At 44.0% G+C, this 11,270-nt stretch overlaps 1 protein-coding gene across 15 annotated transcripts in view; it reads left to right on the top strand.

Moving 5' to 3' along the window:
* Window positions 1–2,762: 2,762 nt before the first annotated feature.
* Window positions 2,763–11,270, top strand: part of zfyve9a (zinc finger, FYVE domain containing 9a) — a 43,712-nt gene continuing 35,204 nt past the window's right edge. For 6 of the 15 annotated variants that reach the window (XR_016492983.1, XM_090226020.1, XM_036966863.2 and 3 more), the window contains exon 1: window positions 3,871–4,129. The gene's annotated coding sequence lies outside the window, so the exon portion shown is untranslated. Of the gene's footprint in view, window positions 2,990–3,870; window positions 4,130–9,413; window positions 9,516–11,270 lie in introns of those variants that run through there. The other 9 variants (XM_090226021.1, XM_090226019.1, XM_036966859.2 and 6 more) reach the window with 6 other exon arrangements.

The raw sequence follows: 11,270 nt of genomic DNA, 5'->3' as shown, positions 1-11,270 counted from the left end.
TAAAATCGGCCATTAAAAATGTTAGTGCTAGTGCGCATGTGATGTTGGTGAAAACATGTTTTTTTTTTAACAGTCTACGGTACAAAGAAATATATAACTAACCCAATATAGTTCATCTGTGTCGTTTACCGTGGGAACAAAGGAAGCATAGTGGGCAGAAAAAGCAAGGAAGTAGCCAAAGCCAAGCACGATCTAGCGTGATCCTATTGGTGCGTTGTTGCACATATTTGCATATTTCCGTTAGGGAACGCTTCCTATTTGAGGTGCGTATGTGCACAAACTCAATTAGACTTTGCACTCCTAAACAACGGGGAAAAAAAGTATAATAAACGTAGTCCACTATGTTCGTAACAGATTCTACTTTTGGTATTTTTTATTTTTATTGATATCAGATGTTTCATCGATGAGAAAATTTGCATAACGTCTGCCCGTTTTCACCTAGTTCCATCCTCGCTCACTGCCCGTTAATGGACTTCCTCTCACTACCACGATTTCTATTATTATTATTTTTTTTTTTGAAAAATAAGAGTCCCCCTAGAAAGATAAATTTACGTACTTTTTATTTTAATATTGTAATTGGAATTACTCAATAGTCTGCATAACTTAAATTGGTCTATTGGGCAGGGAAACGGGTTTAATTAAGTGACAGCCCCTCCATTCACTGCAATGCAAATTAACTGCATATGAATTACATATTGGCTTGTAGAGAGAAAAAAAAACTGCTCCAGTTGCCGATGTGAACGTGTGGTTGAGAGTACTCAGTAAGGTCTGTTGAATCTATATGGTGTTATTTCATGGGGGACTGAGGGAAAATAACCAGCAACACTATCCACACTCAACTCTTTAAAAAAAAACGAATTATAATTGTTACTTGGCCCCTCCATTAGGGCAAGGCAAGAGTGCATGGAAGTCTAGTATGGGATGGTTGTTTATTACACGCTGGAAATAAACAGGGAAATAAATATTTTTTTAACTAAGTCTCACTCCATTCTCCTTTTCACCTCAGTTTTTCAAACTGATTTTCAATACAAACAGTCAATTAATGTATTCTATTGGAATGAATATAACATGCAGGATTCCATTCATATGTCAAAGAAAGGCTGAGTAATCACCAACCATTCAGAACATAATTTGGTTCGTAGAGATCCGACACTATTTGGGGGAAAAAAAGGGTTCCCAAAGGGTTGTATGGCTGTCCCCATAGAAGAACCCTTTTGGTTCCAGGTTCCCTCTAAACTGCTCTCATGCTGCACAGTAGCCCCGGGACTGCCAAACAGCTCCTTTGGGACTGCCAAACAGCTCCTTTGGGACTGCCAAGCAGCTCCTTTGGGACTGCCAAGCAGCTCCTTTGGGACTGCCAAGCAGCTCCTTTGGGACTGCCAAGCAGCTCATTTGGGACTGCCAAGCAGCTCCTTTGGGACTGCCAAGCAGCTCCTTTGGGACTGCCAAGCAGCTCCTTTGGGACTGCCAAGCAGCTCCTTTGGGACTGCCAAGCAGCTCCTTTGGGACTGCCATGCAGAAGAAATATAAGCCCACAGAGAGAAGCACAACATTGAACTTTCTAGAGTTTTCCCCTGTTAACGCAATCAACGTTTCCCCTTTACTGTGGCAATTCTGATCGAATCAATGCAACATACCAAAACAAACTATGTACAGTTGAAGTCAGAAGTTCACATAGACCTTAGCCAAATACATTTAAACTCAGTTTTTCGCAATTTAATCTGAGTAAAAAAATCCCTGTTTTAGGTCAGTTAGGATCACCACTTTATTTTAAGAATGTGAAATGGGTCAGAAGTTTACATTCACTCAATTACGATTTGGTAGCATTTCCTTTAAATGGTTTAACTTGGGTCAAATGTTTCGGGTAGCCTTCCACAACCCATAACAACCCATAATAAATTGGGTGAATTTTGGCCCATTCCTCCTGACAGAGCTGGTGTAACTGAGTCAGGTTTGTAGGTCTCCTTTGCCACAACTTTGGAAGTATGCTTGGGGTCATTGTCAATTTGGAAGACCCATTTGCGACTAAGCTTTAACTTCCTGACTGATGTCTTAAGATGTTGCTTCAAAATATCCACATAATTTTCCTGCCTCATGATGCCATCTATTTTGTGAAGTGCACCAGTCCCTCCTGCAGCAAAGCACCCCCACAACATGATGCTGCCACCCACGTGCTTCACGATTGGGATGGTGTTCTTCGGCTTGCAAGCCTCCCCCTTTTTCGTCCAAACATAACGATGTCATTATGGCCAAAACGATCTATTTTTGTTTCATCAGACCAGAGGACATTTCTCCAAAAAGTACGATCTTAGTTCCCAAGTGCAGTTACAAACCGTAGTCTGGCTTTTTTATGGCGGTTTTTGAGTAGTGGCTTCTTCCTTGCTGAGCGGCCTTTCAGGTTATGTCGATATAGGACTCGTTTTACTGTGGATATCGATACTTTTGTACCTGTTTCCTCTAGCATCTTCACAAGGTAATTTGCTGTTGTTCTGGGATTGATTTGCACTTTTCGCACCAAAGTACGAAATGTGTGGAGTGGTTGAAAAACGAGTTTTAATGACTCCAACCTAAGTGTATGTAAACTTCCGACTTCAACTGTATGAGATTGTGTTGTAGGCAGAACACATTGGAGTAGTGTTATATTGCATTGACGCAAAACCATCCCTCACGAGGCATAGGTATCCCTCACTACCAATCAGAACTGCAGTAGGCCTATATGCAAATGAACCATTGCATATATGTGTCTGTGTCATTTACTTTGAACTGGACTGTGTTTTCGTGGTCGTGAGTAGATGAGCTTGTTTTGAGATCAAAGAGAGCTGCGTGTAGCCACGTGTGAACAATTTGTTCATATCCTTTGCTAGTCAGCAAGTTATTAGCCCAGTTATATATATATACACACACTTTGTACTCGGCAATAGGGGAGTGATTGCTTCCTTCAAGAGCACAAAACGTATACATTTCTAGACATCTTTGAAAAGCCAGTCAGGTAAAGAGCTTTTTTTCTTTCTAAAAGGGGCTAATGTTGTATTTTGAGATCGGCTTGAATCAACTAAATAGCCAACAGGCAGAGGGTAGCGTAATTAGTATTTTTCTCTGTAATAATGGTATTGGAATAATAATGCTTTTTATTTGGTCAGTTGTTTTCTTGCATCAAACACCATTTTCAGCCACCTCCTTGTCTGTTGCACAAGTGGATAAACGGGTTAATGTCAAGCCCTGCATGTTTTTTCCCCCATAAGTCTCATGGAATGTTGGCCTATATTGAAAACCACACATTGGCTGCTACTGTAGGCTGATAGATATAACAGCTATTTCCATGTTAAAATGTTATGGGATGCATTTTCTCCATTGTTTTTAATGGTAGGCGACTTTGGCAGGCGAACGTTATAATCAAATAGCCACAGTAGCCTACTTGGCCACTGTTAAAACTAACTTAAAGCAGGTACAGCCTCAGTGTTCACAGTAAAACTGTAACTTAAAGCAGGTAGAGCCTCAGTGTTCACAGTAAACGCGCACTGGAAGTTTCACTGAATTTTCACAACATCCAAGTTTACGCTCAGCAGACCTTACATTTGCTCAGTGCTGGAAAAAAAGAGCGAACATTGGTTCCAGGTCAAACTTTTGGGGGTTTCAGGTAGAACCCTTTGGGGTTCCATGTAAGGAAAAGGGTTCTACCTGGAACAGCAAAAATTTTATCTTATGGGGACAGCCGAAGAACCCCAAATTCCTTCTTGCATTTGTTTATAAACACAAATCGACACGGGTTAAAAATGGTTTATTTTGATTTAGTTATTCACCTTGCAACGTGTTAAAAATGTGGGCTTTTATTTTTTTAAGGTTTCTTCATTATCATTGGAAAGTGACGTCATTGTTAGTGCTGCTAGCGGAATAGTAGTGAGGCGACAGAGTGATTCCTGAGTGCTGACGTACAACTACTACTTTCCGTCTTCAGCTGTTCCAAGTCTGGCGACAACTGAACTGTGTGTGGTGTGTTGACCTACACGGGGAGACTTGGAAAATACAACTGAAAGGCGATTGTTATTGGACCCGTGTGTGTGTGAGAGAGAATGACCGGTACAAACGGAAGGATTTCATGGCACTACGCGTGAAGATGGGAATTCCACCAGTGAGTATAATAGTATCTAAATAGCTAATGCGGTCAGTTAGTGTTTCCATGTCATCTTAGCTCTGATGGTAGACCCAGGCACTAGGGTCATTGCGCAGGGTTCTACTGGGTTCAGTGGTGTAGAATATTCATGGAGTTCTGGAACTCCTCCAGATTCTAAGACGGACATTCTGATGATTGTCTACTTTAAATTGCGTTCCGCTCATTGGTTGGTTGGCTTAGCCATACAATCAACATTAGCCAGCAAGCTAACTGACGGGAAATAGCGGTAACTCGTTTTGTCGCTGGTGGTGGACATTAGTTTCGGGTGTCAGCTTTTAGCCGTCATAACCGCACCGGGTCTATGACGATATGCCTGCAACAACACACCGGGTAGAAGTAACTGCTAGTACCCTCGGCGCAACAACACACCGGGTAGAAGTAGCTGATAGTACCCTCGGCGCAACAACACACTGGGTAGAAGTAGCTGCTAGTACCCTCGGCGCAACAACACACCGGGTAGAAGTAGCTGCTAGTACCCTCGGCGCAACAACACACCGGGTAGAAGTAGCTGCTAGTACCCTCGGCGCAACAACACACCGGGTAGAAGTAACTGCTAGTACCCTCGGCGCAACAACACACCGGGTAGAAGTAGCTGATAGTACCCTCGGCGCAACAACACACTGGGTAGAAGTAGCTGCTAGTACCCTCGGCGCAACAACACACCGGGTAGAAGTAGCTGCTAGTACCCTCGGCGCAACAACACACCGGGTAGAAGTAGCTGCTAGTACCCTCGGCGCAACAACACACCGGGTAGAAGTAACTGCTAGTACCCTCGGCGCGACAACACACCGGGTAGAAGTAGCTGCTAGTACCCTCGGAGCAACAACACACCGGGTAGAAGTAGCTGCTAGTACCCTCGGCGCAACAACACACCGGGTAGAAGTAGCTGCTAGTACCCTCGGCACAACAACACACCGGGTAGAAGTAGCTGCTAGTACCCTCGGAGCAACAACACACCGGGTAGAAGTAGCTGCTAGTACCCTCGGCGCAACAACACACCGGGTAGAAGTAGCTGCTAGTACCCTCGGCGCAACAACACACCGGGTAGAAGTAGCTGCTAGTACCCTCGGCGCAACAACACACCGGGTAGAAGTAGCTGCTAGTACCCTCGGCGCAACAACACACCGGGTAGAAGTAGCTGCTAGTACCCTCGGCGCAACAACACACCGGGTAGAAGTAGCTGCTAGTACCCTCGGCGCAACAACACACCGGGTAGAAGTAGCTGCTAGTACCCTCGGCGCGACCACCCGCAACACTCTGCTGCTACTTGTAAACATTCTCACTCACCGTTGCCCCTATTTTACAATATTGTAGCCTACACATGATTGACTAACGTCTGTGCAGTCTGCCATTAAGCTAGTGGCACCGCAGAAACGAACGCTGATAGTACAGTAACCCATTTATAGATGCTAACTGCTTTATCGCCCATTGACTAACTAGTTAACGTTAGTGTCTTCCGGTCAATGGGGATATTTGTTAAGATCCCCGAAGCTGGTTTTGAACATTTAAAACGCATGCCTGCTGTACAGTTTTGTAAACATAAAGAACCGTATCTTTCATATCATCATCATCATCATAAAAAAAAAAAGTTGAGTTACTACACACTAGGATTTAGTGTTTGTACATGGCTATACCTCCATGTTACGGAGCGTGTTTACAGAAGACCAAGCTAACAGCCGATCAATACGCTGTGTTCCTCCTGTGGAAGAACTACACTTCCTCCCCGGTCTAGCATTCTCCAAACACCTGTGTGTAGCTACCTGGGGAGGAAGTGTAGAGGCACACGTCATATGGATCTGTGCAAAACTCCTACAGTAAAGTGTATATTTTTTTTATTTGTAAGATTATTTTTTTGCTGATAGGTTGATTATGCCCCTTTTCATAATGTTTTGAAAACCGATTTGAAAGCAATGATTATTGACTTTTCTAAACGTTTAAACAAAGGTTTGGAATTGTAGTTGCACATGGAGCCAACCATGGGTTGGGTAGCTGCTGAAAACCCTACTTACAGAGCAGAAGGGTTTTTAGCGAGCTAAGCAACCCATACTCCCTGGCCACACATTAACCAGAAACAACCAACAAACAGGTAATGAGATGTCACTACTTTATTTAACTAGGCAAGTCAGTTAAGAACAAATTCTTATTTACAATGACAGCCTAGGAACAGTGGGTTAATTGCCTTGTTCAGGGGGCAGAACAACAGATTTGTAACTTGTCAGCTCTGGGATTTGACCCAGCAACCTTTCTGTTACTGGCCCAACCCTCTAACCACTAGGCTACCTGCCTCCTCTAACCACTAGGCTACCTGCCTCCTCTAACCACTAGGCTACCTGCCTCCTCTAACCACTAGGCTACCTGCCTCCTCTAACCACTAGGCTACCTGCCTCCTCTAACCACTAGGCTACCTGCCTCCTCTAACCACTAGGCTACCTGCCTCCTCTAACCACTAGGCTACCTGCCTCCTCTAACCACTAGGCTACCTGCCTCCTCTAACCACTAGGCTACCTGCCGCCCCACTTTAATGATAGCTATGTTAATGTGTATTATAACCTGAGTGATTCAAGCCCTGAATGCTGATTGGCTGACAGCCGTGGTATATCAGATCGTATACTACGGGTACGACAAAACGTTTAGTTTTACTGCTCTAATTAAGTTGGTAACCAGTTTATAATAGCAATAAGACACCTCTGGGGTTTGTGATATATGGCCAAAACCACAGCTAAGGGCTGGGTCCAGGCACTCCATGTTGTGTCGTGCATAAGAACAGCCCTAAGCAGCGATATATTGGCCATATACCACACCCCCTCGTGCCTTATTGGTTAATTATCTCATGTAAAGACTTAGGGTGCCTTTTATTGTTTAAAGGTACTGCAAGTGAATTAGCAGATACTATTTCATGTAGCTACTGAAACACAGCTGTTAACAGGTTGATGTGGAGCTACTGAAACACAGCTGTTGACAGGTTGATGTGGAGCTACTGAAACACAGCTGTTGACAGGTTGATGTGGAGCTACTGAAACACAGCTGTTGACAGGTTGATGTGGAGCTACTGAAACACAGCTGTTGACAGGTTGATGTGGAGCTACTGAAACACAGCTGTTGACAGGTTGATGTGGAGCTACTGAAACACAGCTGTTGACAGGTTGATGTGGAGCTACTGAAACACAGCTGTTGATGTGGAGCTACTGAAACACAGCTGTTAACAGGTTGATGTGGAGCTACTGAAACACAGCTGTTGACAGGTTGATGTGGAGCTACTGAAACACAGCTGTTGACAGGTTGATGTGGAGCTACTGAAACACAGCTGTTAACAGGTTGATGTGGAGCTACTGAAACACAGCTGTTAACAGGTTGATGTGGAGCTACTGAAACACAGCTGTTGACATGTTGATGTGGAGCTACTGAAACACAGCTGTTAACAGGTTGATGTGGAGCTACTGAAACACAGCTGTTAACAGGTTGATGTGGAGCTACTGAAACACAGCTGTTAACAGGTTGATGTGGAGCTACTGAAACACAGCTGTTAACAGGTTGATGTGGAGCTACTGAAACACAGCTGTTAACAGGTTGATGTGGAGCTACTGAAACACAGCTGTTGACAGGTTGATGTGGAGCTACTGAAATCAAAACAAATTCAAATCTAATGTATTTATATAGCCCTTCGTACATCAGCTGATATCTCAAAGTGCTGTACAGAAACCCAGCCTAAAACCCCAAACAGCAAGCAATGCAGGTGTAGAAGCACGGTGGCTAGGAAAAACTCCCTAGAAAGGCCAAAACCTAGGACGAAACCTAGAGAGGAACCAGGTTATGAGGGGTGGCCAGTCCTCTTCTGGCTGTGCCGGGTGGAGATTATAACAGAACATGGCCAAGATGTTCAAATGTTCATAAATGACCAGCATGGTCCAATAATAACGCAGAACAGTTGAAACTGGAGCAGCAGGTTGATGTGGAGCTAGGTTTGTGTTGTTGAAAAAGCCTATCGCTAGGGGATGTATTTGATGTGTTGATTTTAGGGTCAGTTTAGCCTTTTAGCTCACAATGTATAAGATTACGTGGACGGACGGACGAAGACTGATCCTCGATCCGAACCCCTACCCTGAGAAGATTGACACACAAAGACGCAGATATTTGTTTCCCGAAAAGGCTAGACCTCATGACGCATACGACGTGAGACATTCAGTTTTGATGTACAAATGAATATTGCACGCACTAATCGAAAATCCAGAAAAGCCTTCCATAGTGCCGACGTCCAGTATGATGTCATGAAACTAGTCCAGTTTCACCTTGGCCACGCCCCGGTCACGTCTGACAGCAGCTGATCCTCTCCAGCTCTGTCAGATTGGGTGGGGAGCGTTGCTGCACAGCTGTTTTCAGGTCTCTCCAAAGATGTTAGATTGGGTTCAAGTCCGGGCTCTGGCCGGGCCACTCAAGGATATTCAGAGACTTGTCCCGAAGCTACTCCTGTGCTGTCTTGACTGTGTGCTTAGGTTCGTTAAGCCTGTTGAAGGTGAACCTTCGCCCCAGTCTGAGGTTGAGCGCTCTGAAGCAGGTTTTCATCAAGGATCTCTCTGTACTTTGCTCCGTTCATCTTTCCCTCGATCCTGAAAAACACCTCCACAGCATGATGCTGCCACCACCATGCTTCACCGTAGGGATGGTGTCAGGTTTCCTCCAGACGTGACACTTGGCATTCAGGCCAAAGAGTTCAATCTTGGTTGCATCAGACCAGAGAATCTTTTCCTCATGGTCTGAGAGTCTTTAGGTGCCTTTTGGCAAACTCCAAGCGGGCTGTCATGTGCCTTTTACTGAGTAGTGGCTTCCGTCTGGCCTGATTGGTGAAGTGCGGCAGATGGTTGTACTTCTGGATGGTTCTCCCATCTTCAGAGGTACTCTGGAGCTCTGTCAGAGTGAACATCGGGTTATTGGCTACCTCCCTGACCAAGGCCTTTCTCACCCAATTGCTGAATTTGGCCGGGCAGCCAGGTCTAGGAAGAGTCTTGGTGGTTCCAAACTTCTCTCATTTAAGAATGATGGAGGCCACTGTGTTCTTGGGGACCTTCAATGCTGTAGAATATTTTTGGTACCCTTCCCCAGATCTGTGCCTCGACACAATCCTGTTTCCGAGCTCTACGGACAATTCCTTTGACCTCATGGCTTGATTTTTGCTCTGACATGCACTGTCAACCTTGGGACCTTTTTATATAGACAGATGTGTGCCTTTCCAAATAATGTCCAATCAATTGAATTCACCACAGGTGGACTCCAAGTTGTAGAAACATCTCAAGGATGATCAATGGAAACAGGATGCATCTGAGCTCAATTTCGTGTCTCATAGCAAAGGGTAAGTTCAGGAGTAAAAATGTGCTTAACAAATCACATAAGTTGCGTGGACTCACTCTGTATGCAATGTTTACTATTTGTTTGTGACTGCCTGATGTCTGTACCCCACACATACAAGTATCTGTAAGGTCCCTCAGTCGAGCAGTGAATTTCAAACACAGATTAAACCACAAAGACCAGGGAGGTTTTCCTTGAAAATCTATGGCAAGACTTAAAAATGGTTGTCTAACAATGATCAACAACCAATTTGACAGAGCTTGAAGAATTTAGAAAATAATAATGGGCAAATGTTGCACAATTTAGGTGTGGAAAGCTCTTAGAGATTTACCCAGAAAGACTCTCGACTGTAATCGCTGGCGAAGGTGCTTAAGTATTAGAGGTGTGAATAGTTATGTAAATGAGATTTCTATATTTAATTTCCAACACATTTGCTAAACATTTCTCCAAACGTCTTTTCACTTTGTCATTATGGGGTATTGTGTGTAGATTGGTGAGATAAAAAAAAATATATGTAATCCTTTTTGAATTCAGTCTGTAACACAATAAAATGTGGAATAAGTGAAGGGGTATGAATTCTTTCTGAAGGCTCTATCCATCTACCCAGAGATTCTAGACCCTTCAGATATGCAGACATCAAATGTTTAGGGCCGAGGGGTAGAGAGTTTGGAACACAGAGACTGAAGTCATGTCATTTTAATTCTCGACCAAGCCAGAGCCAGCATGCCCCAGTATGACATTGCGTTCTAGCTATCTTGCTTTGTTTTTTAAGGAGCCCTCACAGTACTCTTTAAATGGAAGAATGATGACATTTAACTGACTCATATCGATGCCACAGGCTGTTTTCAAACGATAGGAGGTTGGGTAATGTATTGGGTTGCGTAATGTAAGGGGTTGGGCAAGGTATTGGGTTGGGTATTGTGAGAGGAGAGTAGCATAAAGATATGTGGTTTGGGTTAGATGGGTCTTACTACATACTCACCTAGGTTAGGGTTAGGTTAGATGGGTTGTAGTGTCATACTACATATTCACCAAGGTACCAACTATGTGAACAGCCTCCTGCACATCTCTGTATAAACACATCCTGCTGTGTGAGGACAGGAGCCAGCCTGATTCAGATTTAATTACCCAGAATAATACATAATGCAGCTGTTGTAGACCTGTGAACTCACATTTCAAGGACAACGCCACCACTTAACATGCAGGGTTGTACTAGGTTAAATGGCGTACTACACAGTTTTGGTGCCATTTTATGATTTAATGTCTGACTGTTTTTAGTGACGTTTTGTCAGACGATCCCTGAGATGACTAATGCAATAAATGATGGGCAGTGATTTTCAGAGAACTACAGACAGGTTGAAACGTCCTGCTGTGTTGCTATGCGTTGATATCTTTAAATGAGATATGGTAGTAGGTGCCTGGTGTTTCATCAACAGTTTCCTGTGTGTATCAAGAACGGCCCACCTCTCAAAGGATCTCCAGTCAACTTGACACAACTGTGGGCCAGCATCCCTGTGGAATGCTTTCGATACCTTTTGTAGAGTCCATTATGAATTATGGCTCAATATTAGGATGGTGTTCCTAATGTCTGGTGTACTCTGTGTATATGCGGTAGCAATTGAGCCCGGGGACAGGGAGTTGGATGAGGTCAGTTGACTGTTTACACTTGGCCCAAATGGAACCCGCTTTTACTATAAATAGTGCACTACTTTAGGGTGCCATTTGGGACGAAGCCTTGATCTGGTCAAGGATTCCTGTT

This window comes from Oncorhynchus mykiss, chromosome 28 (genome assembly GCF_057628025.1).
Source record: "Oncorhynchus mykiss isolate SJ-2025 chromosome 28, ASM5762802v1, whole genome shotgun sequence".
Lineage (NCBI taxonomy): Eukaryota > Metazoa > Chordata > Actinopteri > Salmoniformes > Salmonidae > Oncorhynchus > Oncorhynchus mykiss.
This window is presented reverse-complemented; position numbering and strand designations above follow the sequence as displayed.